Below are 4,951 nucleotides of genomic sequence, written 5' to 3' on the forward strand. Positions count from 1 at the left end.
GTTTCTCGATGCGACGGCCGATGACGATGAAGAATTATGACTGAGCCTTTTGTAATGGGTTGTAAGCTTTAAATGACACACTAGTTACGTAATTCGCATTGTGCGATGCCCGGTCGTTATTTCACCCTCCCACCACGCTTTATACCATACGCTACGTGAGGAAAGAGATAGAGAGAGGGAATTAGCTTGTTTTAGACCCTGTGGAAATGGATCATGGGAGCCTTATGGGCTTCCTTGGCAACCAATAGAAGTGCAGTTGCGGGGAACCCACTACGCTGCAAATCATAATTTTTGCGAAGTAAGGGAAACAGCCACTACGTAATTTTTCGTCATTCTGCGCACAACCGTTGTACCTGCTAAACACATGTAATATCGATGAAGAATTATGGCAGAGCCCTTTGTAATCGGTTGGAAGCATTCAACAACTCACTCGTTGCGCAATTCGCATTGTGTGACGCCTGCTTACAGAATTCGCGTTGTGTGGTGCATGGTTGTTGTTTTACTCTTCTACCACGCTCCATTACATATGGTAATGTGGTTCCTTCCCGACATGAAGCCTGTATAGGGCGTTTTTGCAAAGCAATTTCAAGCACCGGCATGGCTCTGAGGTAGGATACTGGGCTCCCACGCAGAGGGCCCAGGTTCGAACCTCGTTCCATCCTGGAATTTCTTTCTTATTTCGTTTGTTTTATTTCGAGCGATAGTGGTTACGGACACCGGCGGCGGCGGTGGCAGCGGCGGACAACTACGGCGCCAAAAACGGCCGTTGTTGTGATCTCATAACAGCTTTCGCTCTAAAACTTTGACGCTCCGCAGGAGAGAGAGAACATCGGCGTCGAGCGAGCGGTGAGCGACGCGCGGGAGAGTGCCACGCCGTCGTTGTGTTTGTACCTTTAGTGTTAGCACCCGCGCTAGCTCGAGAATAAACATGTGTGCACCGCGCATCCTCTTTACAAAATATTAAAACAATGCGGAAGGTGCTTACACGTTCAAGTTCAAGCTTTGCCAAGTGGTCGTTACACTTTGTAATATTCCGGTTGCATTAAAATAAAGAAATAGGGCCGTAGATATGAACCATTTGTAAACACGGAGTGTCGATGGAGGCAACGCTTCGATAAGTGGACTTGTCTTCCTCAGTACTGCAATTACCAGAGAATAGTACCAAAACGAAAGAGAGCGACTAAACCGGCAGGGTCTAAAATTGACATATATATAAATAAAGAATGTCAGTCAAACAGCCCTGAAGAAAATGTCCTATACAGGACACCTATTGGTACTGTATATTCATGTACACATAGAGGTCATGTAAACTAATACTGTGTCCTTCATTTCGTCGCGAAGTTTGGTGCTGGCATCAGTTAGATTTACTGAAATATGAAATCTATAAAAAAAAACTCACAGGGTCCCTTATGCATTCGCCCAAGAGTACTCGAAGGCGAAAGCCGTCTTCTTTTTCTTCACTCGCTGTGTTGATCCTCCCCCGCCATCCCTCGAAAGCTTTTTGCACCGAATGTGGTTTTGCACTGGTTCCACGATTGGATTCACTGCAAGCTTTCTGTACCTCACTTGGTTTCACACTGCTTCCGTTAATGGTGGGCCGATAACGGAGGCTGTGCAACGCGATGATGTCGTCTAATGACATCATCAGGTGACGTCATAATACTTCATATGGGCACGGCATCACGTGATGACAATTTTTGCATGACTTGTGTTGCTCGAAAAAGCTTGCTCAGACGCGCCCTAGCCTCCTCGCCATGTCCGAGAGAGAACAGCTAGTACCAACACCTTCAAGCAGACGTTACTACATTAGCCTTCACTGCTCGGTGGCGAGCAGCTGCAGGCGCCAATTTACGACGTCACGGCGAAAGTCTTCAGGCCTTGAAGTCCAGAGGATGTTACTAGTATAGGCTAGCCTAGCTTCGCAGAGGGATAGACCGCCGAGAGAGTGAGGTGAGGGCAAGAGGCGGGAAGGATAATGGGAGAGGGTAAAACAGCATAGTTTTGTTTGGCAGTGTAGTAAGGGGTGGGAAAGGGAAGGTGTGGTGAGGAGGACCGAAAAGCGGAGGGGGAGGGTAGAGCATATCATCAGCATTGTAAGTTCACTATAGAGAGAGAGTGGGAAAAAGAAGTGAGGGTGAAGGCAAGCAATGTGAGCGAGGATGAGGAAAGGGAGTATAAGAGCGGGTAAATCAAAGCATAACCATGTATAATATACTATAGCAAGGGAGTCGAAAGAAAGGGTGTAGGGATGAGGGAGAGGGAAAGAGGAGGGCAGCAGAAGTAAAGCATAGCATTGCCTTCATAGTACAGTATAGGAAGGGGTGGCAAATTGAAGTGAGTGGTGAGGAGGAGTGAAAAGGAGCAGGAGGGAGCGTTAACGTAGCACAGCCACGCAGAGTATGATATATCAAGAATGGGAAGTAAATCAAGGGTCAGGAGGAGAGCAAGAAGGAGAGGAACGTCACCACCTGCTGTTCCTTAAGACTTCGTACCAGTCGTGCGTAGCTGTACCCATTTTATTTTGCCATTTGTCAATAAAGCGTTCACCGTTTGCATATCCTGCAGAGTTTGTATACGCGCGCTCAATTATCTGCAGATGTCATGCCTACTATCTCGTCCGTGTTTCGTAAACAGCTGTACCAAGAGTGGTAGCGCTAAAGAATCACGCAGTTTAGCAGGTTTATAGACTTTGTGAAATCAGACAAGTTTGAATTCGAATGTTTTTTTTTATGTTTCACCATGTTTCCTGCAGACGTTCAGAGAGATGAAAATGCAATGCAGAAAGGCAGGGAGGCCAATCAAAAAACAAATATCTCGTTTGCTGCCCGGCACTGGGGAAGGGGTACGGGGAGACAGAAAAGTAAAAAAGAGAGGAATGAGACATGGAGGGAGGGAAGCAAAAACACACACACACACACACACACACGCACACACATACAGGCACACGCGCACACGAGTGTCACAATCGTTCGATGAGGCAGGTCGCTCGCACAAACTTCAACGGCCTCTTCGTTGCTTTATGGCGTGAAGCTTGATCTTTCCGGCATTCCAAGATATAATGCTCAGAAAGTGGCCTGGTCATGAGGCGTGCAAACACTGCTAAGGGAGCTGTGCTGTCTCTGAGAGCTGTGCTGAGGGCACTGACATAAAATATGTTCGATGGCTTCGTCATTGCCGCGATGGTCACATGCAGCACTGTCTGTCATTCTGGTGCGGCAAGCAAAGATGTTCGTAAAGGACACCCCAAGCCATATGCGGCAGAGAACGGTCATCTCGGATCGGGGTAGGCCAAAAGAAAACCAGGCGTGGAGAAAACCAGGCGTGTTCGACATAGACCTTGCGGAATCATGCGCGAGCGACTAAATTCCAGCACGCCATTTTTGCTAGCATTATTATCTGCATCATCGGCATGCTTCGTTACCGATGATGCCGCAGTGGCCTAGTAAGCACAGAAAAGTTACATCAAGCCCTTTGTCTATTAGGTGACCGTACAGTTACCTTATTTCCAGCATCAATGGGTCTTGAGGGCCACGACGTAGAGCAATTGGAAGATATTGCAGAGCTGGTTTCGAATAGGTAAAAATGCTTCATTTTAATGTGCGTCCTCGATCAATCCTGCGGAGAGCACTGCGGAGTGCAGCGAGCTCCGCGGCTGTCGATGTTGTCTGTTGACTGTTGTCGACGTTCGAAACTGGATGTGTTCTGCTCTTGCTGGTAAGATTGCTGCTCCTGTAGGTCCTCCAACAGTTGTCAAGCCATCCGTTGAAGTCGTTGCAAACGTTCAAGTACACGCAGCAATCCGCGGGATCGATAGGCTACTGGTGTGCAATACCGAAATTCAATTCCGTCACTCTACGCAAAAACTGAAGCAATATAAAAAAGAATCGGCTACTTAATCAGCTGAACAGAAACGCCGCGACAGTACAAAATCATCCCATTGGTGGCGCATACGTGTAGCCTTAGCCTGTCATTATAATAATATCTGGGGTTTTAACGTCCCAAAACCACGCTATGATTATGAGAGACCCGTAGCGGAGGGCTCCGGAAATTTCGACTGCCCGGTGGTTCCTTTAACGGCACCTAAATCTAAGTACACGGGCCTCAAACATTTTCGCCTCCATCGAAAATGTAGCCGCCGCGGCCGGGATTCGATCCCGCGACCTTCGGGTCAGCAGTCGAGCGCCATAACTACTAGACCCACCGTGGCGGGGCTAGCCTTTTCATTAGCGTACTTACATAAGATTACTAGTGGAATGTCATGCGAATTGTGCGAGAGGCTAAATGCCCGCCTAGGTGACGGCCAGGACTTCTTGAGCCCTGGCGGCTTCCTCGGCCCGCTGGTCAGCCCAAAGTTCATCATCAAGGGCAGAGCTCTGCAACACAGTCTCCCAGCGTGTGCGGAGGCGATCGCTGGAGGCTGCGTCCCCAGCATTGTTCGCTATCCCTCGGCATTCCCACAGCATGTGCCCCAGTGTGACTCAAGAGCACAGTTTTTCCATTGATGTGTCTTGCATATGTCTGGGTGAATGAGGTGTGAGATCACCGGGTTCGGATAAGTTCTGGTCTGTAATCGCCGCCAGTCGACAGACTGTTGTTTACTTAGCTTTTGGTGAGCTGGCCGAAAAATCCACCTTTGCAATTTGCAGTGTTGTGTGATATCATCAAATCTCGTCATGCGATCCTCCCACTCCCCTCCTCTTCATTCTCGTCGTCGGGAGACACGGAGGTGCCGGATGCACTATCGGCCGTGACTGGGTCCGTAAATCCTCGAGCCACGTCGTGGGCCGTGTTATTATTATTGCCTTCTCCTGCGAGGTGGAGGGTGAGGCGGGTGTCGTATTGAGTAAACATTTTGTTCTTGACGCTTGTTGCATTCCATCAGGATTCGGAATGCTTTGGGGAAGATTCGGGGCCGATTGCGAAATTCGTATGGCCACAGGCAGAAGCGTAC

This window comes from Rhipicephalus sanguineus, chromosome 11 (assembly GCF_013339695.2).
Source record: "Rhipicephalus sanguineus isolate Rsan-2018 chromosome 11, BIME_Rsan_1.4, whole genome shotgun sequence".
In the NCBI taxonomy this organism is placed as follows: domain Eukaryota; kingdom Metazoa; phylum Arthropoda; class Arachnida; order Ixodida; family Ixodidae; genus Rhipicephalus; species Rhipicephalus sanguineus.